The sequence below is a fragment of the Neocloeon triangulifer genome, unplaced genomic scaffold, assembly GCF_031216515.1.
Source record: "Neocloeon triangulifer isolate White Clay Creek 2 clone unplaced genomic scaffold, ASM3121651v1 ptg000013l, whole genome shotgun sequence".
Taxonomy (NCBI): Eukaryota; Metazoa; Arthropoda; class Insecta; order Ephemeroptera; family Baetidae; genus Neocloeon; species Neocloeon triangulifer.
Genome location: NW_026775555.1, coordinates 7,005,736 through 7,033,574, shown reverse-complemented (window position 1 = coordinate 7,033,574; position 27,839 = coordinate 7,005,736). Strand labels below are relative to the sequence as shown.

At 36.2% G+C, this 27,839-nt stretch overlaps 2 protein-coding genes across 14 annotated transcripts in view; one reads left to right on the top strand and one right to left on the bottom strand.

Moving 5' to 3' along the window:
• LOC132198552 (TWiK family of potassium channels protein 18) overlaps positions 1-17,934 on the bottom strand; it is a 35,492-nt gene extending 17,558 nt beyond the window's left edge. The window contains exon 1 of the mRNA XM_059622626.1: positions 17,795-17,934. The gene's annotated coding sequence lies outside the window, so the exon portion shown is untranslated. The remainder of the gene's footprint in view (positions 1-17,794) is intronic.
• The window catches only part of LOC132198550 (potassium voltage-gated channel subfamily H member 6), a 164,977-nt gene that overhangs the window by 21,732 nt on the left and 115,406 nt on the right, over positions 1-27,839 (top strand). The window contains exon 2 of one of the 13 annotated variants that reach the window (XM_059622621.1): positions 20,815-20,903. The exons of the other annotated variants lie outside the window; for them this stretch is intronic. The gene's annotated coding sequence lies outside the window, so the exon portion shown is untranslated. The remainder of the gene's footprint in view (positions 1-20,814; positions 20,904-27,839) is intronic. 13 annotated transcript variants of the gene reach the window in all.

Below are 27,839 nucleotides of genomic sequence, written 5' to 3'. Positions count from 1 at the left end.
AAGGAGAGGAGATTGTCTTTCAGAGTTGATTCGATTCAATGAAACCCGCAACATCAAACATGAATCCCTCGCATGCTCTCTATAGCAACAAGCAAAGCCATTCGAATTGATGGACGCGCATTGAATGTGCACCGAGGCTGTTGGCTTATTGCGCAGCGATCTGTTTCAGATTATTTTAACGGTTTTCTGGGCAGCGTATGTCCGCGCGGTAAACAATGCAACCGGCGAACGTAATGCCACTTGATATGCACACATACATATTTATTAAATAATGATAATTCACGAGGAAGAGTCTAACTGTGCGTTCACTCTGTCCGCCATAAATCTCGATTAATACCGCGCTGGGTGGTCCGAACACATTCGGAACATATTTGAATAATTGATTAATTGCCTTCCGCTCTCCGATTCGCGTATTGCGACAGCACATGGCAAAAATTGCTCGTTATCGCTCGAGAGATATTCATCGGCAGTCATCTGCTGATTCGTTAATTGCTAATTAGCCGGAAATTGCCAATGGAAATTAATTTGCATTTTGGGTAGTCATGAAAGTTGTGTATGACCTTTCTAAAAGAATAAAATATGTATTTTGTTTTATTGTGGGAAAGATTTTTCCAAAGGCTTCAAAATTTATTTGTCCGTTTTCATGCATCTCTTTGGCTTCTTTTCTTAGAACATTTTATATTTTAATTAAAAATGATTGCATAATAAGAAATTGGAAGTTTCTTCTGTCCTTTCATTAACATGTAAATTACAAAGAAAAATCCGTTTAATTATAAAAGTAGCAAAAACTGTGCCAGTCAATTTAAATACCGATTTTGCACTGCACTAAACTCTCTCCAATAATGAGCGTAGCTTTCTTCTGTTTAATCAAAAGGAGAATTTACCCGCAGGTCTGCCAGGCACAAAGTTTATTTTTCCGGATAATTAAGTTCCCTCGTCGTTAAAACTTTCCAGACACAAACAAACGCGTTCCCTCCACACGAAACACAGCCTCAAACCAAAATAATCCAAAACAATCCTCCCACTATAGCATGAGAAAAAATATTTCCATTTGAAAATTATTACGCGAATTTTCTTACGGTTTCCTTAAGGCTGAAAGTGAGCCTCGGAGGAAAGTTTTCGCCGAGCAGAAGAGAGTGCGACTAATCGAATTGCCAACTTGCAAATTATTCTGGGCCTCGGCTGTGCGGGAGGTCAAAAGGAAACTGCTGCCGGCACATGCCGCTAGTTGGAAGCCGCTCCGTCGTCGCCTCTCTTCGTTTTTTGATCTAGTTCCTCTGCTCATTAAAAAGAGCAGCCGGCAAGTTTTTCGCGTGCGAGAAGAAGAAGAAAGGAAGCGCGCGGTATCAAAAAGTAACCATAATCTGAAAATAGCAACCACCCAACCTCAAGCTGAAACCTTTAAAAACGCCATAAAAACAACAAGGCGGCGAGAAAGAGAGTCGGGAGGAAGACACAGGCCATCAAAGACAGCTTGGGTCTCGTCGTCCCTACTATTAATAGAGATTGAGGCGACTAATTTTCATTGACTACAACCTCAAAGAACAGCAGTTAAAGTACTTATATTTTGCTGTTTCATTTCAAACACTTTGCTGTAATTAAAGAGGCGATTAAATAAATTGAGAGCTGCAAAATATAGCATTTTGCTATAGAAAATCCGTTAAAATTTGATAAAAAAGATTTATTTAATTTTTTTCTTAAAAAAAAACCCAATGATTTTTGTTAATGGCACACTCATAGATTTCATTTAGGCTTTGAAGCTTCTTCCGATTGTTCTTTAATATATTTTTTTATACAGAAAATAATTTTAAAATAACATAAATAGCAGCCATCGTAATCTCGGTTTCAATCTCGACTAATTAGCCCGGTCGGTGTCTCTCCTTTTCTTTCTCTCTGGTTGGAGTAGGAGGAACAATGGCCAAGATGGCAACTGTGGCAAAATTTACGAGCACACTTTTCGCTGACTACTTTTTTAGCCCGACAACAAACCCTGGTGTATCTCGAGCATCATCGCTGCTCGTTTTACATCTGCACTCTTCTCTACTTGCCGTCTGACTTTCCGAATTGGGGCAAATTTGCATTGCGGGATTTGCGAGAGACCGAATTGGTTATCTAGATGCATACAATTTCCAAACTAATTGCTACCGACGACTTTTGATTTTGTTTAAAATTCGCCCTGTAGAAGGAAGGGAAAATGAATTAAATTTTGTAACATTAAAAAGTGCATTTTAAATGCTCCATTTTTATTAAATATAAAAATTATAGTGAATATTCAATAAATATTATTAATTAACAATTTAAATTAAATAACTATTTGTCTAGATGAAATCAAGATTTTCTTATCTTCTTTAATCTTAATCACCAAATAGTAAGAGAGGTAAATTTAAAATATGATTTTATTTCCTTGCAATATATTTGCATCAAATAACTTTTTCTTCAAACTTTTAGCCCTTCTCTTATCCAAGTATTCAAAGGCGTACAATTTAAAAAAATTATTTTCCAGAAAAATATGCAAAATGGTACACTTAAATAGCATGAATTGTGAACAATTCATGTTTAGAATAAATGTATAGATTAAACTGGAGAGTAGTTTTAGAAAAATTATCTAAAATATACATAATATATCAATCTTGTTTCGGCTCTGTGCTAAAAATGTCCTTTCACTTTCATTTTGGAGCGGCCAACTGCGGAAAAACGTTCTCTCATGAGTTCAGTTAATCACATTGACATAATTCACCCGATTTGGCGAGCGACACAGTACACGCAGTGGAGCTCGCGTGACTAATGAACGCGAGCGAAAGTCGAGTCGCTGGTCTGAGGCTCAATTACGAGATCAAATTGATCGGCGCCACTTTTTTTGGAATTCGACTGCCGCGCGCCTATTATATTTGCTTCCGCATGAGCTGGTGCCGCGCGCTGCACGACGGCTGAGTATTGATTCGGGGCCGACGGACCGAGAGATCGGCGGCATTAGAATAGGATGGACGGATCGGCGGGACACGCGCGAGACAAGCTGACGGCGGCGGCTGTGTGTGTGTGTCACACTGCGTGCGCTTCAAAGCACCACCGCAACTGTGTGTTACGCCCTAATAGCCGAATTTTTGCAAAACTTGTTGCCAAACCGTGCCCCGAATGTGCGAATGAATCATGTCCGGAAAAACTGTCAATAAATTCTGATGATAATTTCCATATCGGCCGAAAACGTGTGTGTGTCACGATTTTTTCTGACGAGGTTTGAATAATCTTTTTTATTCCGTATATTCCAGAATCATTAAATATTAAAAATACAATTCATTTGACAAAAAAAAACAGGATTTAAAAAATAGCAATTTTAGATTGGTTCACATAATGTTGTTTTTAAAGTTTGGCAAGAAAGTGTCAAAGATATCTCATGCTTTACTTGTAAAGATTACTAATGTTGATTTATAGATGTTTTGAAACATTCTGCCAAATAAAACGCTGGTGTCATTTTTTTCAAGAGCTTAAATTTGATTGATGAATGTGATGATTTTGTAACGTACGCTAACATTTTTCTTTGCATCTCATTGATAAAACTTCAAATAATGAGGCCAAAATGGTTTTAATGGTTCAAATTCACAAAATATTTATTCCATGTTTATGCACAATTGTACACTTTAATCACACTATTCACATTTCAACAGTTTTTCTTTCTAAAATTTGGGTCGAAATTTTTTTTATCAAGAGAGGATGAAATTAAAATCTCATTAATTGTATTTATTTATTAACTATAATTTTGTTTATTTATTAGAAAAATATCAGCTTCACAAGTGAACTAATAATATTAGAACTAGAAGATTGAACAAAATGAAAAATCCACAATTTATTTAAAGTGGTGCATATCTTCAAATGAGACAAAGCGAATAAGAATATCATATCAAGCGCTTTTGTCTCCGCGCTGCTGCATTGTGGGTCAATTCGTTTATCACAAATCTGCATCTGCAGATTGGGGCCACAACGAGCTGAGCTTCACTTGAGCCTGGCATACACACACTATTATTCCTCTTGAGCTCGGATTATCATTGGCGCACAGGGTCCACTCCTCTCTGGCTCCGAGATACTACACGCGTTTGTGACAGGCCGCATGTATATATGAGTGTCCACATAGATCTGTTTGGTTTGTGCTTTGTATTGAACGGTCTACGGACACGAGCACTTGGCCGACCGATGCATCGGCAGCGTGTTCGGTTGTATTTGCTTTTTGGTTTGGATATACTCTGTATTATTAGTGAGCGAGCATCGATGTGGACACACAGAATCACCACAAATCACGCCAATGTTACATGAAACGCACTCCAATAAAGTCAATTTATTCGGTCAGAAAATGAGAAAAGTTTGGAAAAAGTCAGACTTTGAGGTGAAAAGAAAACAAATTAAGATTTTTTAAATTGAAATTATGCTATAAATGCGACTATAAAATGGAAAAGTTTTATTATGGCTGATTAAGAAATGAAATATTTGAGGATTAATCAAATTGTCTTATTTTGAGTATCTTTTAATGTAATTAAAATAATTATGTAACTTTAAAAAGTACAGTTTAAATTAATTTCTGGCCAAAGTGTTGAGTCTAACAAGTAAATTTCATGAGTAATAAAGGATCATAAAACGTCCTAGATAGCATATTTTTTTATAGATTTTGAATAAATTATTTTGATTTTGGTAGTTATGCTTTAAATTTTGATTTATTTTGCTAAAATTTCGCAAGCTATGAGCAGTAACATTACCGAACTAATTTTGAATTTAATCTTGCCACAAATTATCCGTCACTCTTCAGGCAAATTTCGCTTCCAAATCAAAGTGGCTTATCTGGCTTTGACAGAGCAATATGATTTCGAGACCAGGAAAGTTGAACTCAAAATTGTCTCAGTGAGAATTCGAGTGACATATTTCTCTCCGTCCCGATTTATTTGGAGAGAGAATTTCTCCCCTCGCCTGGCACAAGTAATTTTAAGGCCGAAAAAGTAATTCTGATGACGCTTGCAGAGCCGAGAAGTCAATTTCTTATCGTCAGCGGGAATAAATCTCGATCGAATCACGTTAGACATTTTAATAACCTCCAAAATGTTATTCCTGCTGCTTGTAATCTCGGCGAAAATCCGCCAGGCCAAAAGTAATGATCTGTCGTGCGAGAGCAGAGGGAAAAAAATACGCGGCGTTGTCTGTCGCACTGCGATACATTCATTTAATGGATCCTCGTGTATTTTGATGGCAAACAGCCTACGTACAGACCAATAAAAGGCGCAGCTTATGAAATATTTATCATTCGACCTGCGAGTTTGCTTTGCACTTCGGCGGCCGCGAAAACGCCCAAAGCCGTAAATAGGCCCGAGATCGTGTGCCGCTTTTTCAAGCCTCATTGAATTATCTCTCTGCCCCTTCAAGGTGCGGAGAGATGAGATGGAAAAAAAATTAAAACGGCTGCCACCGAACGTACAAAAACACACCAACTCGTCTCCACCGGCACGTTTTGGCAACTGCTCAAAAAATTAGCTGTCCTTCTCATACCTCATTTTTTATAGAAAAGTGGACGCGTACATCACCTCTCGCCAATTCTAAATGAGAAAATTTACGGACGAGAGCTTATAAATGTTTTAATCAAACTTGAAAGCTACAAAGGACCATTTTTGTTTGACTGAAACTAAAAATAATTTATTTCGTTCATTATACACAACATTTTGTGTTTTTCCTTTGGAGTAAATTGGATTTTATTTCTGTAAAAACGATTGCTAATCCGGATCATGGAATTAAATTCCGATTAATGTCGATTGCAAATAAATAGACAGCATTTGATGGGAGAGTTTCTCGTTCCATCTGGAGCAGGTAAACGGGAAATTAATCCACTTTGAAAGTGAGGCCGAGCGATAGTTAATTACATTTAAGTGCAACCCTCTCGCGCAGAAGCCCGTCTCTTTTGCTTTCCGGCCAACTTTGATGAATTAAAATCGGAAAAAAGTTGGTAGGTGGAATGGCAATAAAGAGACGCTGACTTAATTGGAAAAGTTGTTCAAAAATCTTCTCTCAATGATAATTAGCTTGATTAATAAATTAAAAGGGCTGACGTGCAGTAGCAGCAGCAGTTCATCTTCTTAAGAGAGCATTCAACTTAATTGATTGCGATCGGCTGCGCTCCGAGGCATCCCGCATTTTATTTTTAGATAGAGAGTGACTTCATTATTATCGAATGTGCTTCCAACAAGGGCGGTTTAGAACTGATTTTCATTCGCGAGACGGAGAGTACAAAGTTGAGTTGGATATGAATATTTATAGGCCTTTCACCAGCTCTGAAACATATTCAAACAGTACAGAGTGCTCCACTCTTGAAAGAGTCATTAATTGTCAATAATTTTGCAATTTAATTACAGAAACATGCACTTTTCACATGTCATGTTTTTAAAGTGGAAAAACTAATCGAAAAATAATCTTGAGAATAAATCGCGTTGTTAATTTTTTTTTTTCATTAATGTTCATGTTGTGCTACTCATAGTGAATTTAAAATCAAAATTTTCAAATATATGACACGAGGTCAAATCGATGATTTAATTATATTAAAAATTCTCAAGTTTTAATAATTTGGGCTGTAATTGTGCATTTTTACTTTCCAATAGGTTCACCTATTTCTAAATCACTATAAACAATTTAAAATGATTTCTCTTTTGAGGGTAGTAATTTGGAACACTCTAAACAGCTATTAATTCAACGCAAAAGAGAACGGATGGAGCTCATGTGTTAAGTTGGCAGCTCGCAGCTTATGAGCTGAAAATCCTGCAGGAGATTTATTCATTATTCATTCACCCAAGACCGGCGGCGAGAGTTATCAAAAAATAGCAACAAAAAGCGCTATATTGATTGTTGGGGAAATAACGCTGCTTATATGTATGTGTTGGACCCAACGGCGGTGGCGCGCATTACTTTCCTTTTTGCGGCGCAACAGGCAATTTAATCCTCTGATGCAGCGGCACACAAAAAGAGAACCGCAGCTCCCTGGGGACCGGTGGCGGCAGCGGATCAGATCAATGAATCACTCCGCCGACTCACCATGCCATCCGCGGCTCATTATTTTAAATTATTTTTCCATAAACCACGCGGTGGACCCAGAACAGGTTAAATCGCTCGGCAGACGCAGCGAGGAGGAGCAATTCGGCTGTTATTGTACGGCAGCGATTCAATTATTCCCCGTGCTGCCTCTTCAAAACCTGCCTTTCTCTCTTTCTTTTGCCAGTCGAGTGGCCGAACGGTTTGCATAATCGGGATAATATCCGCTGGCAAATCAGAAGATAATATTTGCTTGTCAATAACACTCAGCATTCAGTCAAATCCTTAAATTCCCTTTCAATGGATTGAAATCCAGATCAAATATTAGATCATTTTCTTTTTCTTCGGAGAGCTGATTTTTCATTTAAATTAGAAATTCGGCAGCTTTGTACAGAAAAACAGCACAAATCAATGAACATAAATATCTGATTTCGTAGCAAAATTAATTTGATATGATGCAATAGTCTGTGAAAAAAAAAAACATTCGCCAATAATTAATAAAATTTCTTTAGATGATGAAAGAAAGTAAAAAAAAAAATGAATGCTATGCTATTCACCATTTTCATGAAATTCTGTAAATTATAAAAATATTTTGTTACACCCAAAAGGCATTATTATTAAAATAATAATACAGTTTGAAACTACATTTTCTGCTAAAAATAGCTTGATTTTTCTAAAAAAGATAAAAATCTGGACGGAAAAGTATGATAGGAAAATTCTTGCAAAAAGCGTTTTTTCGACCCTCATGAACTAATGATCCATCTCAGTTCGATGAGCAGTTTTGACTACAGTACAAAATCTGAGCAATGAAAAACATGCCTGATTAATATGGTCATCCCCTCCTTAGGTGATAATAATTCAATTTTCCACTTTTCCCCTCAAAAGCTTTTTCAGGGAAATTTAGTTTTTTTTACATTATTTTAGTTTTTATTTAACACGTTTTGACTTTGGAATATTGGTCCATTTAGAATCGTTTAGAAAAACTTGAACATTAATTTTGAACTAAATCCTTTCAAAGTTCAATTTTACTGGCTTGAATTCTTAGTTTTCTCTTTATGCTTTCTTAGCTTTCGTTTGTTTATTTTGGAGTGCGTGTTAAGAGTTTTGATGAAAATTTCACGGTGCTAAACACTTTCCAGGGAAGCGAAATCGCTGCGATCGTCAGGGGCTCGATTTGCAGCGACGACGAAGAAACACAGAGAGCGTTTTCTGCGCCTCAAAGGCAACTAGAGCGCGCTCGTATTTCTGCCGAGCATCAATACGTCAATAAATACCGGCGGCGAGAGCAGGGAATGAGATCGGAGAGACTGTTTTATATTTGCAGCGCGCGCTATCCTCGGCCCCTTTATTTCGCATTGCGCGCTCATTTGTGAGAGACTTTCTGCTCAAATAAAACGCCACGGCAATTATTTGGCACCGACTTGGAGTTTCCAACTGCACCATAAATCAGAAGCCTTTGACTCGCAATAGTGCAGCGAGCACGGCCTGCATTTATTCGCGCTTTATTGGCAGCAATTCTTGCCGGCCGCGCGGCCAGCCGGGCGAGTGAGGTCAGTGCACAGAATGGCATAACCGCCACCCGAGGCATAAATCGCGACGTGCTGATTTCCGATCATTGGCTAATGTGTGCCAACCAGTGCCAGCGTTCATGTTTGTAGACAAAATCGGGTGACAAAAACCTGAAAAAAATCAATTGTTTAATCTGAATTTACCTCTAGTAAAAATTATAAAGCCACTTTCCGCACAATAATTTTTAATTATTATTTCCACGTTACCCTTTTTGACTCAATTGATGCAAAATTTTTATAAATTTTTCTTGAATTGAGGGTGCTTTTATTTTTTAACTTTCCCTTTGTAGATTTTACAATTTCATTACATTTTGCTTTGCATTTTTTTATTATTTTTATTCAACATTAAATTGAAATTTTTCAATTCACAAACTTCTGCAAGAAATTACAATATTTGGAACTTGTAAATTGACAATTTTTTTCAAGAATTTTTTCCAGAATGTCTCTCCTTCTTTCTTGTTTTTTTTTTTTTTTTTTTTTTTTTTTTTCAAGAGCGCAATCTGAGAAAGGAACTTGTCCAAAAGAACTAAATAAACGCAGAAAATCAGCGGAGTTCGCGATTGATCGATTCTGAAAAGAGCCGATACAGTATATTAAATTCCTGGCAGTTTCCGCCGAGCGATAAAACACACTTTTAAATCTGCCAAATGGAAATTCATGGGCTCTCTCTTCGCGTGCCGCCCGCCTTTTTCCAATAAATGCCGATGTCTGTTCTCAGGGGAAAATTTGTTGTCTGCTTTTTTGCATCGCGACGAGAACAATGTTGTCACGTGTGCTTGAACATTATTTTTTTTTACCAAAAATTGTAGGCATTAAAATATTTTAATTTCCGTGAGGAAGGTGGTTGAAATTTATAATTATCAAATAAAAAACAAACCAGAAAACTGCTCCAATCTAATTTTGGTCATTATCTGAGAATCTTTTTTATGAGCTATGCAAGTTTTTTAAAACTATAAAAAATTGAGAAAAATTGTGATATTTTCCCCCTACATTACGTTGAAGACCGTGACCAAAAGTGTTAAAGTGTAGTGTTTGTACTTAAAGTTTGATGAGTTTTTAATTTTAGTTGAAAAGTTTTATAATCAAATAAAATTTTTGATTTATAGTTTTAAAGATCGAAATCAAAATGATTAATATAGAATTTAATTAACTGTATTTTTCATAGACCTCAAGTTTGGAAATTATCTAAAGAAATTAAATTTAAAATTACTTTTTTGACCTTTGAACCTTTTGTGAAAAGAAAAGTATGAAAAGGAGCGAGTGAGGAATAAATTCGCAATATTTCACAAAGATATCGCGATTTGACGGCAAATCAGCGCGGCGGCGTTTTCCTCAATTTGCAGAAAGTTCAGTGGAGCAGGAGAACATTAAGACAGCGAAGACCCATTTCCGCAATTGCCTGTCGTCGGCGTGACAGAAACACCGTCTGCGAGATAAAAGTGCGGAGAGGAGCGAAGAGGTCGCCCTGGCAGCGCCAGAGAGCAGAGAAAGGGCTTTATGCACACACACACACACTATCTTGTGCAAAACGTTTGTAAGAACAATGTGGAGGAATTCTCATTTCACACATGACACTGTGACGCGCGGCCATTACTCACTGCAAGTCATCACGCGACAGAATACATGCGAGAGAAGGGCGTGGATCGGAATGCAGACTCGCACAATATTTTATCGCAAATGCTCCGGAGCATTCCTCCGTGTCTCATTTCTGGGCCTCGCCAATGTTGTGTTTTGATGCCGATTCGAGCAGCCTCTTTGGCAAAATCAGCATAAAAGGATACTTGATATATGCCATCGCTCCGAAATCTGTTTCTAAATCAATCCTTCATTAAATTCTTCACATTGAAGGAATTTTAATATTGATCCCAAAAAAAAAAATAATAATAGGTTATTAATCATAATTATGAAATCAAATTTAAATTGGAAATATAAATTACACTTAATTTATTTTATTCAAGAAAGAATGTAAGAAATTAAAGTGACATTTTATGTAATTGTTACTTGAATCTTGAATCCATCAGTTTAGTTAGTTCAGTTAGTTTTTTATTCTTTTCGGGAAATAATTGATTTACTGCAATATTTTTAATATAGTATTATGAGGGATTATTAATAGAATATTTACTTTTTTTACCAAAAAAGTATGACTTTATTATTTTTATTGTTTTTTTAATAGTCTGAACAAGAAGGTTATTAGAAATATCAGATTATAATATGCAAAGAAGAAAAAAAATCAAGAATTCTCAGTTTAATAAATAACAATCACATGTGCCTAGTTAATAATATTCTCGATAAAAATCAATAACTGGAAATTATTATTAAAATTATATTTTTTATTTTTCATTAGCTTTAATTTTATATAAAACATAAAATTGGAAAATAGTCTTTTTTTTAATAAAGTGTAAAAAAAATTGAATCGAATCTGGCAGTTATTTACAGCGGCACTATTAACTCGATTCGAAATTGTCAATGTCGCTTAGAACGAGAGAATGATTGACCCGAGAATCAAATTTGCCCCTGGAAAAAAAGGTCCAGGCGCTAAATTAGATTAGGCGCAGGTGCTGATGGCAAGCGGGCGGGCAGGCGGACTCATCAGCAAATTTTCCGCCGCTCCTTAATGGAAAGGCGAGTCAACAAAAGGAAGCACGCACCGCCGCTATTTTTTTTTCTTAATTGATTTTGTCACCTAAAGAGCGGGGATAATAAAACTTGAACAGGCCGCCGCGCGCAAACACACAAGCAGCACACTCGCGCGCTTACACACGCCATCATCGCATCTGAGAGTGGCACGAGAAGAGAATGAGGCCCACTCACTTAAAAATGTTAAAAATAGCAGTCAGCAGAGAAGAGCGGACGGTACCTGCTACTATTCTTCGCCGCGCGAGTGACGTCACCCCCGACGCTTGGTTACTCTTTCTTGGCTGTTTGTTGCCCTCTCGGCAGCATCCCGCTGTTATTATTGTATTTAGAAGACTCTGTGCTGGCGCCAATCGACTTGTAATTGCCGCTCTTCACATTCAAAAAGGCTTTATTAGGTCTAGACAAATAGTCGTGCGGTGCGAAATTGGTCAATTTGTCTTACAATTAATCTTAGAGATTAAAAAACTCAAATTTTAAATTTTTTCAATCAAATTTATTTTTTTATTTGTTCAAAAATATCATAAAATCAATTTCAGATTGAAAATTTTCACCAGATTAAATTTTTTTGAAGAAATTAGAGCACAATTTTTATTTTCATCGAGTTTTTGTTAAAAAGAAGAAAATATCTAGTTTCCACTCCAATACTTTAAACAACGTGAATCAATATTAAGATGTTTGTATGCACGTGCATTTCATTTGTTTTTCTTTTTCAAGTAAATTAGACTTTAATTTTATTTTCAATAACTAAATCTTTCCAAAATTAACTTATCTTACTTATTTTATTAGAATTAGTAAATCTCTTGATTTTCTAAAAATTTATTAAATAAAATAAAATCACGTACAAAATTTAAAATGGTTTTTGCTTTTACTGTGAATATAATAAAGTAGTGTGGGTGTTTTGCACCATAGCGTGTCTAAACAAGTTTTTTTTTTTAACACAGCTGAGGATGACACCACACAACCCAGCGAGCAACAAAAAGGTGGCAAACGTAATTCTCTTCCTTTCTTTCTCTCGCAAGAGGAGAGAAAGCGTTTCCACTTTCCTCGGCGCTCTTTATCTTTTAATTCGGCTGGGAGCACTCGCTGTGCGACTGAAGTGGGAATTGCACTCTTTGTGAACTTATGCAACAAGATTATCTCGGCTGCGCGACACGTTGCATACCTCCTCATTTCTCAGGGGGCGCAGATGACACTGTTATCGGCAGTGAAATATGCCACCGCTGCTTTTAAACTGCGCAAACTTTGCATTTGATAATTTCTTCCGACTGCGCGAAGATAAAATATTGCGACCTAATTCGAGCCATTTTCCGTCCACTTTTTCCACCGCGGCCTCGGGCATATTCGAGATGCAGGAAATTAATCACTGGGAAATTTCTCAGCAGTAAAATATTCATGAGAAAGTCTCTGTGTTTTCAATTTAGAAATCCATTTTGCAGCTCGGGTGACACGAGGGCTGGCGCAAAGCGTTGCCGCCTCGCATCATTTCTCTTCATTTCAACCCCTTTTGCGGCACGCAATGTGTGCGCGTGTTGTCATGTTGTGTCAACAGTCGCTCAAGGGGAAGACGCGGCTCAAAGCGAAATGCAGAAGTAAATAAGGCCAGGTTCTCAACGGTGTGGGTGGATGGGTCGTTGTACATCATCAAAGAATGTGTGTGACTGAACCTTAAAATTCGTTTTCAAAAGCATATATGCTTTTAGATTTTGACTTTCCGTGCTCAAGTTAATATTCCAGTTTTAAAAGTCCTACTTTGATTGGATGTAGAAAATTTTTTTCCATCTAAAAAGGAAATCGAAATTGAGAAAAATTCAATGTCTATACCTGATATTGTGATAATAAATAAAAATATAAATTTTGCACACAAAAAAAAAAACACTTACAAAATTGAAATAAATTTTACTACTGCTTAAAAATTAAATAGTTTTTAAAAAGCCCATAATATTACGAATCAAAACTAAAATAAAATAATAGAAAGAAAACAAAATTTTAATGGTAAACTATTATTAATTTAATTATAAACAAGATTTCTTTAAATTTGTTTGAAGAAGTTGACACTTGAGGAGATGATCATAGAAATGAAGATTCGGGCTTTTCCTCGTTGCAAAAAATTGTTTTTATTCAAAAACAAACGGCTCTACCAGTTTCGGTCACGGTCTGCGACCCTATTTCATGAGCAAGAAAAAATACAAAAAATCAGCAAAATTGAAAAAACCACATTTTAACATAAAAAATAAAAATCTTTAAACTACTACTTGAATTTGTTAGTTTTAAGATTTTTATTTTTTATGTTAAAATGTGGTTTTTCAATTTTGCAGTTTTTTTGTATTTTTTCTTGCTCATGAAATAGGGTCGCAGACCGTGACCGAAACTGGTAGAGCCGTTTGTTTTTGAATAAAAACAATTTTTTGCAACGAGGGAAAGCCCAAATCTTCATTTCCGTGATTTCTTTAAAAGTTATATTAATCAATCACTAAATCAAAAGCTATGCATGTCAAATTTAAACATGTTTTTCCCATTTAGAATCGATTGAGAATATTAAATTTCAATTTCCTCTAACATTGGTGTCAAAAGTGAGTAAAAAGTGATCGGATAAGTCTGCGAATAAATATTAGGCAAATGAACGCGCCACTTTGATGAACGCAGTTCAAAGCGAGGCACCGTTCGCAAAAGTTTGATGTAAAACGTCAAACCAATCTGCGATCTGTGTGCTCTCAATTTCGCCGGAGAAAGAAAGGAGGAAATATAATTTTAGCCGAGGAAAGTCTCGGATAAGATTTAAAAGCGCTAAAAGCGGCGGCGGCAACGGTGGCACCACTATCAGCAAAAAGCCTTTCACAACTTGAACTTTGCAGAAAATTTATCGGCACTCGTGACGCCCAAAGCCTTTTCTATCTCGACTTTGAACGGCTGGAAATTTGCTCCTTGCGAAACTTTTCAAATAAGTTGGAATAAAAATAAATACACAGCACGAAAAATTAGAGGCCGAACAACGCGTGTAATAAATAGTTGGCCCGGTGTAAGTCGTGGACCAATTAGTCATCGTCGGCGAGCAGCAGATGTGCAAATTCTAGCTGACACCGAATCGCACCTGACTGCCGCCGGAGATAAATTTCGCAGGTTTGGCATTTTGCCGTGAAATCGAAAACCGCCCTCTAGGTGTGTGTGTGTTTATCAGGCTCACTCCTCCTTCATAATTTGTAAAGCACACGCGGTCGCGTTTGCTTGCGCACGAACTCACGAACAATTCGATCCGCCTGTTGACATGATAACTCAGCTATTCGCTGTGCGAAATCCAACGCGTCTTTATCGCTATCGACTTATCGACGGCATCCGCAATTCCTCTCCGAAGCACAGCTTCTGTTCCGACGCGCAAAAATTTCGGGCCTCGTCTACAGCGAGAGCAGTCGGTGGTCGCAGCTGCTTGAAATAGCTTCTTGTGTATTGGGTGCGCACGGAATTCTCGCCTCGCCGAACAAAAACAAAACCGAGAATCAAACTAAATCATTGTTCTGCCAATTCTCAACTGATTGAAAATACTTTTGGTTTCAACAAACGCCGCAAAAATTATTTTGCCGTTTAAAAATATTATTTTACTTCTTTGTAATTTGTTAATATTCCTTTTATGATATTATTTTAATTATTTACACAAGGTTGAAGTTAAAATTTAACAAACAAACAAAAAAAAATGCATGAAAATGTCTTAAATTTATCTATTTATATACAAATTTTATGCGTGTTTTTTTCTTTTGGTCCATGCAATACATTTTTCACCCAATTTTTGCGTACTTTTCTTGGAGAATGCGATTTTCCCAAAAATTATCTGTCTCGTCTTACAAACTTACTTTATGCATAAAAAAATATGATTTATTATTAACAAATAATAAAATAAAATAACTCCTAAATTCACATAAAAAAATTCACTAAAATCATGATTATACTTTCCAACTTTCAATTTTCAATTACAAATCACTTTTTTTTTAAATTCTACTCAAATTCCTTTGTAATTGAAATTAAATAAATACTAAAGTTGATGATCCAAATATAGCTATGTTTTAATAATAAATATGACAGTAACACTGATTTAGGATATTAAACAATGATTTTGGTGTACAATTTCAGATGTACGCGAAAAAGTGCGTTTGTTAATTTTGCAGGTGCAAACGACGGTCGGGGCAGCGAAGTTGTGTAATTACAAAGAAGCACAAAGCCGGCGCGCTTGCGAATTGCAAATTAAGTTAGCCCCGGCCGGACTTTAGGATCTGTCGGCACAGTCTCATTTTTCTGAATGCCCGCTGTGTGGATTTGCGAGTCCAGCCTATGAATGGGTAATGTGCTCGAGTGGTCCTTTCTGGCACTGCCGGCTCCCGGGGGACGCAGCGCCGACTGGACTGCTTGTTTGCCTCGCAAACGAGCAACTCCTCTGCCACTTCGGTGCAATAATTTATTTCTGCAGAATGCGTGCGCGTAGCCAAATCCCCGTGGAATTGTTTTCCGCTTTTGGTTTCGTTCTTGATGGTGTTTGCAAAGGCGATTTCAGCGTGTTGAATGGGATGAGTGAAGGTCTTAGTCATCCAATAAAGAGGGGTCTCGGTACCTCTTTCATTCAATTTAACTGCGAACAAAAGGCTTGGAAAGAACAAATCTGATAGTGATTCTGGTTAAGTGACGGTGACAAATCGTCTGTATTAAAAGGAAGAAATTGAACACTTTAAAATTAAACATGCATAAATTTAAGTTATTTTTTGTTTTTAAGATAAAAACGAATCAATCTATCATTTCCATCCGATTTAATAAATAAATTTAACATTAATTTCAATAACTTACTTTAGTTTAACTTTTCTTTTAAACGTCAGCACTCGTCAATTTTATTTCAGATTTGAATTTAAAACTATTTTGATTAATCGTTGATCAAAATTGCCTTTCAAACGGCGTTTGCAAAAATGTAACTTTTTTGTCATTGCATATAATTTGAAAACTTTGAAGTTAGCAGTTAAAAGTGCAGCAATTTGCGCTCAGCTTCACTTCCACATGTATTATTAAAAACGTCAAGTTTAATCAGAGGTGGCGGAACATACGAGTGTGTTCTTCTCGAGCACAATTTGCATTATAAAGTCGCATTAAGCCGCTCTCGTCGACGCCGGGCCATTATGAGGAGAGCGGCGCGGGGCGAAATTTACTCCCGGCTTGCGCAAGAGATGTAATAATTTCTAAGAAGCGCGCGAGCAAAATTGCATCCAGCGATAATCCGGCCTCGATTCATTCCGGCGCGCAACAATTTTCATCTCTCTCTCGGCAGAGCACGGCATAGCCAGGTCATTGCCGGCATAACTATTTCAAGAAGGCGCTCGCAGAGAAGGAAATGCAATCTGCCTGTATAATTATTTCCCAGGTAAGGGCGTGGGTGTGCATCTGACGAGGGTAGACAGATATTTCTCAATGCTCGCCGCCAGTAATTGGAGTGCGCGCGAGGCGAGAGAACTGCATTTTGCTTTTCATGGCAATGCACTGCGCGCCAACGCCAATTAGAACTTGGTGAATTATTAATTACGCCGCGGCTTTCACGCCGACTGGGCAAAGCGCGCATTCATATTCGGAGTTGCCACTTGATTGTGTTAAAAGTTGTTTGTTGTTTCAGTCGTTTCAGAATTACATCATACAACTCATGCAAATTTAAAAATGTGTTGTGTGCGATCAAGAAATTTTTAATGAGATTTAATACTTGTGAAAGAAATATGTATTTATTCAGGATTGAAGTTTTATTGCTGAAGAATCACCAAATTGAATCGAATTTTTTAAATATCTAAAAAACGTCTCATTTTGTATAAAGATCATGCTAAGCAGTTTTCAGCAAAATTCTAAGTAGTTTGAAAGAAATATCCAGCAATTAAAATGATATAATTTGCTTTCAGCTTCAAAATGGATCAGAGAATACCCGCCAATGAATAAATAAACATTTTTTGCAGCTAAATTGTTTTAAATGAATTACTTTTCCATCTGTACTGGAAGTTTTGGAATTTCACATCATGCTTTGAAAGGTATCTTGAATTTGGAGTGACATTGACATTTATTCTCATTTTAAAATTTCAGATTAATTTTTTAATTTAAATACATTACAATTTAGTGATGCATATTTTAATGCCAATGATAAAAAACTTTAAATCTGTTTTTAAATTTTTTTCTCACTCTAAGCATAAAAAAAGCATTTTATTATCTTGAATAAAAATAAAATTAATTTCATTTAATATTGAAAAAAACTTTAAAGATTGAAAACCCTCCACAGCTTAATTAATGTTAATATAATTTTTTATAATATAAAAATTAGATAACTGTTTCCATTTCAAGATTTATTATTATTTTTAAAGCCCCAAAATATATTAATCAAATTTAAACTTCATGAACAAATTAATTTTCGCTCTTTGAAAAACCAGGAGCAACTTTATTAAAATCCTATGCTATTCCACTCCATAGTCCCTCCACGTGCATAATCTATTAGCATAGTAAATTTAATTGAAAAAACAAATCAAATCACTTGGGCTAACCTGTTGCCCCGGGGGCGAGCTGCGAGCAGCTGTGCGGCTCAGTCCAGCAATTTGGCCGAGCGAGGCCCACAGGTGAGGCGCAGAGAGAAGAATCGAGGGCACACGCGGCGCTCGTTTCGGAGGCAAACGCACTGGTCGAGGCTCGGACGCAAACTAGATCGCACGAGGAGGCCTCTTTGAGGCTCGGTCAAAAATAACTCCAGACTTCCTCGCGGGACGCGGTCGGACCAAGGGGGCTAGACCAAGACACACGGGCCAGATTTATCCCTGCGCTGCCTTTATTTCTCTCTCTCTCTTTCTTTCTCTCGCGCGAGTCTCGAATGATGGATTGGCGTGAAAAAGCGGTGGCCTGTGCGGTGCGACTGACTCACCTGTGACCGATAAATGGTCGAAAAGACTGCCACTCACACACCTGCTGTCAACCTTGCTGGCTGCGTGCTGTTCCGAGATTAATTCTTGCCGTCCACGACCTTCGCTCATTACTCATTCCGATGCCCGGCCACGAGGGATTTTAGTAACATTTTAAAACAACCCTCTCGCTCTCGTTGTATGACTAATGGATTGTTATTAGATCGCTGTAATAAAGTGATTAATCTTTTCAAATCCTTAATACGCGCGTTAACAGCTCTCGACAAAAAGTAAAAATCGTCACACTCGCGTTGGTTTTGAAATCGTGGAGGGTGAAAAAAAAATATACATCAGGAATTTTACGTTTGCAAAGAAGAGTCACAGCTGTTCTCACTAAAGTGGCAAAACACTGGAACGCAATTAAAGAGCTGCAGGATTTAAAATGAAATAATAATTATTTTAAAACGTAACAAAGTTATAAATAAGGTGAGGGAATGGAAATAATTTTTTCCATGAAAAATATTGACAATATTTAATTACCTTTAAATCAATTCCATTAATTTTTTAATGGAGCTATTTAAGCTTTTTAAATTGTATATGCGTATTAAATTTATGAGAATTGTTTTTAACTACAAAATTTGAGATATTTTTCCTAAATTAAACCAATTTGATTTCCTAAATATTGATTTAATTGGTCGTTAATTTATTACAACTTTATGCTTGCATAATTTATTTTATACGTTAAATATATTTCTTGCAAGAATAAAAGTTCAAACAAATATATTTGTGTGCATAGTTTTCCTGAGTTTAATTTTTTGTAATTAATACACTACCCTCGTTGAAAGGGTTGATGTATTATTTATAATTGTGGATGCAGCTCTAGAATAATGATAATTTTGAACCGTATAAGTAGCCCGTCCTTATGAAGCTTTTAGAATCCGTTTTATTCAAATTGGATGCAACAAAGGGAATTGCATTTATTTCCATATTTTGCTGCGAATTCTGCTAAAAGTAAGCACCGTCAGTTCCTGCATGTGATGCACAAAGGAAATTGGTTTCTCTTTCAGCTGAGCTGCAGCTCTGATTTCGTTAAAGCCTCTGTTTGCTCAAGCGTTGTCCGCACTGCAGAATCAAGTGCATTTTTCCTCGTAGGGTGCAATCTAGCGCGATGAAAAAGCGAACGAAACGTTGTATGTACGGAGCAAAAGCGCGGGGAATCCATCCATGCGGTGGTGCTCGCTGAAGGAAATAAAGCAGCCGTAATGCGAAAGCGAGGCAAAATTACGAGCGCACTGATAAGATAATATATTATATTTCTGCAAACACGCCGCAGAAGCGAAACTGCCGTCGAGTGGCGAAGAAAAATAATAATCTCTCCGCTGTTTTCGCTACACACTGCGCGTTGCCGCCGAGGGAGGAGAAAACTCCTGCGGGGAAAACGACACGCTTGTCTTAATGTGTTTATTCATAAATATTTCCGCAGTAGAGGAAAAAACAATTCTGGCCAGAAAGATTTCTTTCTCTTGTATTCTTGAATAATGGCAGGAAACATTTATTTATTTAATACTTTTTGCGCTTAAATTTTGAAAATATTTACGTTTATTTCCCCTTTAAATTTTTTCTCACAATTCATGGATTTTATTTATGTTTTTATGTCAATTTTCAGAAAAATTTGAGATTTTAAGTTTTTGACATTCTTGTTTTGGGCAAACTATGGTGACGACACACATAAATTAAATTAGTAGCCACGCTAAAAATGATTTTGTAAGTTTTAAATCAAGGGTTAATTGTTAATCCTTGAAATATCTAATTAAAAATTAAAACTCGCAATGATCAGAGAATAGACAGTTTGGTTTTACAACAATGAAGAAACTTTTAACCGTGCTTATTTATTACTTCCGGTTTTTTTTTTAATTAACTAATTAGTAGTCTCTTGATATTATCTAATGTTATAGGAAAAGTTGAAAAAAGTTCAAAGGCAAGAAAATAAATTTAACTAAAACTGAACTGAACGTCTCAATTTAATTTGTTTTAATTTTTTTTATCGTTTCAACTAATGTTTATTATTTTTTAATGTTACTTTTACTCAAAAAATTATCTCAACCATTTGTTTTATTTATTTCAAAACGTTATATTCAAAACAAAACGCTTGCTTTTAATTATTCAAAAAAAGAGTGAAATTTTCACCCCAGTGTAAAATCCCAGCTGAGAATGCTGAGGTATTCTAGTTAAATTATTTTATTGTCTGGTACACCCGTTTACGCAAAATTTTAATGTCCCTTGCCAGACGCTGGAGGTCCAACATTCTCTCGATTTTGCTTTACAGTGCCTTGGGACAAACTCTAGCCTCGGCAAGCATTAACCGCACCCTTCATTTGCATACGTGTAGTTGTGCGAACAAGAATATAAAATGAAAGCGTCCATTTAATGTCACTCAGCGTGAAGAATTTGGATGAAAATTTTTGAAAATTCATTCCTCTTCAATTTTCGCTTCACGTAAAATCACCGAGGTGGAAAGAGTTCGTATTTGAAAATTTCATTCATCATTTATACCAAAATTACATATATATGTTCACTAGAATTTAAATAATAAATAATTAGGTCTAGCCGCAATTATTAGATTTCTTCAACCAGGTGATCAATCACTCATGTTCATGTCTTGTGTTGTGCAGGCGGCGGCGATGGAACGATGAAAAATGGGCTGGTGTGGAAGCGTCGGTAGACTGGTGGTGTCGGAGAAACTGCGCCTCGCTGCCGTTGGGTGAGTGCATTATAAATTCACTTTGTGAAATACCCATCTGTTCGCGACCACCACTTTATCCTCCAGCACACTGCACATAATTGTGCCATCTTAATCTGCCCCAACGCCTTGATTTATAATCGGCCGAAAAGAAGAGTGATTCATCACTCGGAAAGCTCGGACACAATTTTTGACCTCAATTTGTAACAATCCGTCTTCAGAGGACAAGGGAAATTATAACTTTTCTTGAGGTGAATCAGAAGTATAAATTTTTTTAAGAATCATATTAGAAAAATTTCTTGACGAGACGTTTATACTTTTTTAATAAATATTTTTCAAATTAGAAAAAAAAAATTGATTTTCTGTATAAAAACAAGTAGTTCGCAATTTAAATATGCGCTAAAAAATTGGACGTCGATAACTAAATATTGATGTCAGGAAACTGAAATTGGAGGAAAGTTAAGATTGCTCTCCACTTATTTGTGAACAAAAAACTTCATTGTTATTCCTTGAAAAAGTTAGCCGCGGCACGTGTAAAAAGTTGGTACTCATTTGATATTCCATATTTGCGGGCAAATCGAGCGGCTGTTTGTTCAGGTCTTGCGCACGTCCCTTTGCCTTTCCTTGGGCCAAAACTTTCACATTGCAAACAAAAAAATACATATGTAGTTTTTGTCTATGTACTGCTCAGGTCGGCGGCCAAGTGGTCGCTTCTCGTCCATATTCCGGTCTAATAGTCGAGCAGCTCGAGCAAGCTGAGAAAGTTTTCGAGGTCCATACTTCCGTATTCTCTCTCCTCTGATGTGCAATGCCACTGAGTGCGAGTTTGCGAGCGATTCATTCCTGCAACAGCTGTCATTGCAAACAAACAGCCACACAGATAAACCCTCGGCTGAAAATTAAAATAGCCTGAGAAGGACCAACATTCCCTGCATCAATTATTTCCCTGCAGCAGTTTATTTTCCTCAAAATTCAGAATACGCAATAGATAATTTTGTAGTATTATAGTATTTTCTTTAAATGCAAACTTCTTCCATCCATGAAATTTGAAAAAAAAAAACGGTTTTTGTAAGGCTGCAATGCACAGTAACTTGCAAATTCAATTATAAAATAATTTAATAATTATTGAGACCATTCAAAGAATATTTATTACAATTGTTTTGTTGATAATTTTTAAAAGAACGTGGCCACCTATTATCCAGCAATTAATTTTGAACGTTCTTTGTTAGTTCATGAAATCGTTTTTTATGTTTTAAATTATAATTAAATTTACAATTTCATATTTAAGATAAATATTAAACACTTTTACATGAATATTATATGATTTAATGTTTAATATTATTTGTTATATTTTACTACTTATTCAACCTGGTCTTCCTTATTCAGTTCATAGCGCAATCAAGCTTTGTCCATTATATTATTTAAAATATTACTATATTTTCAAACATATTAAAATACACTTGCATAAGTCTGCCTTACATTATTTTTAATTAAGGGGAAAATACCCAACTCTCTCACTTATTTTTTAAAGCTTTAATGTAGACATAAACGCAAATTTGTGATTAAAATACAATTTATTTAATTTATTATAATTTAGAAAATATTTTATAATTAATTTACTTTTTTCCAAATAAAAGTGATAAAATCACTAGCATTGACGCAAAGTAATTAGTGAAGTTAATTACTGTGCATATCAAAGTTCCATATCTGTGGAGCGACCTTTTGTAAAGAAGTCCCTTGCGTCTCCACCCGGCCGAGCTCCGGGGCGAAAATGACTATTGAAAATTATTAAGCCTTACGCGTTTGCACAAACACATCGTTTTGGTCGCCACGTTGCACGCACCCTGCAATTTCCCCAGTGCGAAAAGTTGGACGAGAATGAAAGATTTAGCGTACGGACCCGGCTTGAATAATTTATCTCTTCCGCTCGGCTTATTCGAACGTGCAGGCGAAGCAAATAAAGTGCAGGGCACAATGCTAGCCCGCGCTACAAAATTAAACAATGCGCGCGCGAGTAGCAATGTGTGTAAGCGCGCGTATATCTTTAGCATTTTATTGCTTCCACAAAACGAGAGGAGTCTGATTGTATCCGACGATATGGTGTGCTGCGTGCGAGCGAGATTTTTTCATTGGGGCCGCCGTCGTAAACGCCAACTTTGTGTTTTAGTGTTATTATTATACAGCGTTTGACACACACACGGCGGCATTTCGGTGCGGCTGATCTTTTCTCCGCTGTCGACTACTCGCCTGTGTTTGGTCGATTTTTATTTTATTATCATTCGGCCCCGAGAGAAAGTAGCTAGGTGGGGGATGCGTAAAACCCCCTCGCAGTTTGTTCTCACGCCGCGAGACAAAACACAAAAGCCACTTATTCCGCATCGCCGGGTGTAACAAGCGGAGAGCGAATAATACAACAAGAAAAGTGAAATCGATTTTTTTTTAGGTAGATTCAATCAACTCCCATTAATGTATTCGATTTAAAAATTATTATAATTTTTTTAATACAATTTTTTAGTTGTCAAAGAGGGTTAAACAGAAATTGAAGCTGAAGAGACATTGACTGAAGTTCAAAAAACGAGATCATCTCAAAATCATTTGCTTGCCGTCGCAGAAGATTTTGGGAACGTCCCTTTTTTATTATTTTTACTGTAGCTTCTTTCACAATTTTTTCCATTGAATCAAACAGCATGGAAAAAGAAATTAAAAGAAAATACACTCTTTGTAATTAAAAAACTCCTCTTCAGTAAACTTGTGAGAAGTAACATATTATTATTTCTAGAGCCAACCAACAAATTGAGGAAATCTTGAATCCAATTTAACAGACGCAGGCAAATTATTAAACAAGCGTGACAAGCGGAGGAGCGGGATTTTGCCTAGAAATAGCACACAACTGAACCGGCACGTACAATTCTAATTTCAAGGTTTTATGTTATATTATGCTAAAAATATCATTTTGTTCAATTAAATATCTTCATTTTATCTAGATTAATTTTAGAAATTCTGCTAACAATGGAGGCAGACTGAATTTAAATTTCGCATTGAGGATTACTCTAATATAAATAAATGAATAAATTTATAGCATAAATCGCTTAAAAGTAATTCAATAATTAAAAATAAACTAATTAAATTTGCACGTGAATTATCTAGTTAAGTTCTTCAAATCGTATTTTCAATTGAAAATTTAATTTTTATATAAAGTATAAATATTTTTTTTAATTTGGAAAAATATCTCGAAATATCTAAAAAGAATAAATAATTTAACGCACAAATAACGAAGGAATAATGAATAAAATTACAAGTGCAAGGCGCATTAAAAATTAAATAGTAATTAAATTCCTCTTGAATTTTTTTCATCCAATTAGTTTATAATTTTAAGACAAGTTTGCAAACACGAATACGCCCTCCTTTTTTTTATTATCCTCTTAAATAATCTTAAAAGCGTTAAAAGTAAATGTGCGTTTTTATAGCTAAAGCGGATTGAGAGGCACGCAAGAAAAATTAACCTGTGCACACTTTCTCTCTTTCCTTCTCGATTTTAACTTTAGGCAATTATTATTATTATTTTTTTTTACATGCGATCCTGGTGATTTGGTGATAAACAAGAAGCGTTCTAATTTGTATTTTGCTCAGACTCTAAAAAATCAGTAAATTCGAGACTAATTTCAAATAAAATTTTTCTTTGAAATGGAAATCCCGCCCGATTTGAACTCGAATCAGTGATAATCCCAGGTGGCAATAATAAAAAACGCACTCTGCGCTCGGCGCTCCAGATCTGGCTCCGCACACCCTCTGCTGGTGCCTGTGGTGCTCTCACCCCTGCTAAAAGTTCCGAGCGGCTCCATCAGAGCGAAGCACGTCCCGCCGCCTCACCATCGCCAACGTATAAATGCAATTTGTATTCAATTTCGCGGTGAAGAGTCGAGTCGTCGCACTGCACAACTTTTTCCGCTCCGTCAATAAAGTAAATGGGCACGGTTGCACAACGCTCGGCTGCCCGATTCGTAGATCTTTTTTGCTTTCCGTCCAAATAAACGCTGCTGAGATTGCAGATATGCTGATTCAGCAATTTGGCGTCGTATGCCAAGTGTGTATAAAAATGAGAGACAAATTTTATGATGATTAATGTGGTGCTTCGTACAAAATGGATTTATTTATGATGCTCTATTTAAGGCCTCTTCAAAAGTGGCAAAATTACAAGAATTCTTAAAAATTGATGCTGCAAATTTTACAAGTGCCATTTATATTATCTGCAATTCTCTGTAGAAAAAAATTGCGATTGTAGAGTAATTGTTGATTGATTGTAAGTAATGTAATTGTAGTCTGAATTAAATTTTTTTCGATACAAAATCCGAACAAAATTTTAGAGGAAAATATTTGGAAAGTTTTCATCAATTTCATACATTTAAACCTTGTCAAATACCATTTTTTTTCTTTTATAATAAATTGTTGTAACAAGATAGAGTTTTCGCAACCAGGAAATTTTCTGGTGCCAGACGCTGATTTTTTTTCTCGTCACCGCAAAATTTGGCGAGCCGCACGCCAGCTGTTGACTATAAAAAGAGGAACTGCAGGTGGGAAAACATGCATATTTTTTTCTCTTTTGCTTCATAAAAAGCCACATTAAATTTTTCACAGATGCCGCCATCAACTGCGTCAAAATGGCCATGCGGCTTAGCTGTAAAATCTGCCTCCTTTTGATAAATATGTTTTCGCAAAGTTATAAGTTAAATTTCGAATGCAAATCGAGAACTGTTGTTGCTGCAGAGCAAATTATAAACCTGAATATGCAAATTTAATTGAAGTCGATATTTTTGTGTAATAAAATTTGCTTATTTTAACAAGCAGGAGCGCGGGCGGGCGGAGAGTAGCAATGAGAAATAATTAAAGAGTGAAATTTATGCAGAGAGGCAGAGTGCACAAAATTCTTTGCTTCTCTCTAACCTAATTGCATCACAAGCACATTAGGGCGGGCGGGCGGGCAGACAGGAGGGAGAAGGAGGGGAGGGGCGGGGTGCGAGAGAGAGAGCGAGATCGCAATTAGGCCGAGAGCGAAATGCACATGAATGATGCACAAACACCTTCCATGCCCTTGATTAGTTTTTTGTTGCTTCACGTGCGCGCCAAGACTCGATTCAAACCTCTTTAGCAAACGACTCGCTTTGCCTTGGGCTTGCTATTTCACTGGCTGAAGCAGAGAAGTTATTATTATTCGAATGAAACTTTCAAGATGGTGCCTTCTTGAAGTTTGAATATTTTTGGATTCCATTTTATTTAAAAACAAAAGGCAAAAATTTATTCACAATATGTATTAATTTAAATGTAATGCTAAAACTCGGAGTGAATTTCATGAAAATTGAAACAGGGCAAACCTCTTTAATATTCATTATTAATTTAAACCTTTATTTATAAAAAAAGCAATCAAAATACACTTTGATAATATTAAATTGACTAGACACTCCATTTACAAGTTAAACTGCTGATTTTGGTGCCTAGAATCATCTAATGTCACCGTATTTTAAATTTTAAGAAACTGAAGTATTTTCCCACCAAAATTTCTTCGTTTCAATATTTAGAATGATGAAAAAAAATACATATTGTAAATGTTGTTTGATAAAATAAAAAATCTTTTGCCTGTCAATTTTAATATCTCAGGCTAACAATTAAATGCCAAATGTATTTTTATTTTTAATGCATTTATTGCAACTTATTTTGCAATAAGATAGAAATTTAAGTTTAATTTATATTTTTATTTGAGAGCCTATAATAAATAAATGCGGCGTGCGTCGCGCTTACTATAATGGTTAATGGTCTCTGGACCGGCGCGATGTAAAAACAATGTTGTACGCGCGACATACAATATGGGAGCAAACGCGCTGCCAACCTTTAGAAAAAACACGTACGTACTACAAAATTGTCTATTATTGTGTTTTAAACATCAGCACATTGAAATATAAAAATAAGCTAAATATAAAAAATAACATGTGGTTTTTATAAACCCATTATTTATTTTGTCACATTGAAAAGAAAATCAATGAAATGAGAGAGAGTGCATTAAAAAAAAGTTCCCAAAAGTTTAATAAAACAGAACTTTATCATTATATTGTATAAAAGCATCATAAATAATTAAATCTCAGTTGGAAAAGTTCACGAACGTACGGGCGCAAGAAATTTGCATACACAAAGTTTTGCACCTTCTTTTTACTCAAATTCAATTACATCCTTTTCTCCGTACAGAGTCGCGGCAAGGAAATCCAAGAAAGAAAGTGGCTGTCGCGTTACATAACTCGGCCGGTCGCGGCATTATTCATGGCCATTAATGGCTTTGTGAGTGTGTGGGTACCGCGAAAATCCTCAAATGCAGACGAGCAGAGCGGCGTGCGCGCGCCCCCATAAATATTTACACATCTCGCGTGTGGCTTTTTCCGTCCCGCTTCACTTTTCATACCCATTCTCTCTCTCGTGTGTTGTATCGACCTGGGCGCGCGAACCGCGGGCATTAAGAACACATACTACATGCATGCATACACCGGCAAAACACATTTGCTTTGCATACATCAATATATATACAACCCGCCGCACACAACATCATCACGTGCAACTGGGTTGCGGCGGAAAAAGCGTTCCATAGTCACTGTGTTGCTGCATTTTAATCTCGAAATTCTATTATAATAGCATGCAGTGTTCCGGAAAATGTTGGGAAAAAATATCAATGTGCAATAATAATAAGTACTTGGGTGGAGAATGAATTAAATTAAATTTTTCAAGCGTCTCTCAGGCGAAAGTCCGGATAGCGTGCAGTTTCTGGAGAGCGAGAAGGGAAAAAACCCACATATTTCACGCTTATTGTGAAAACGTAGTTTTAATAATTAATGCTATGCATTATTTTTTGATATCATCTACTGAGGAATTTACGAATATGGTTAAGTCTTTTCCGGTCTTTCAATGTCATATTTTAAG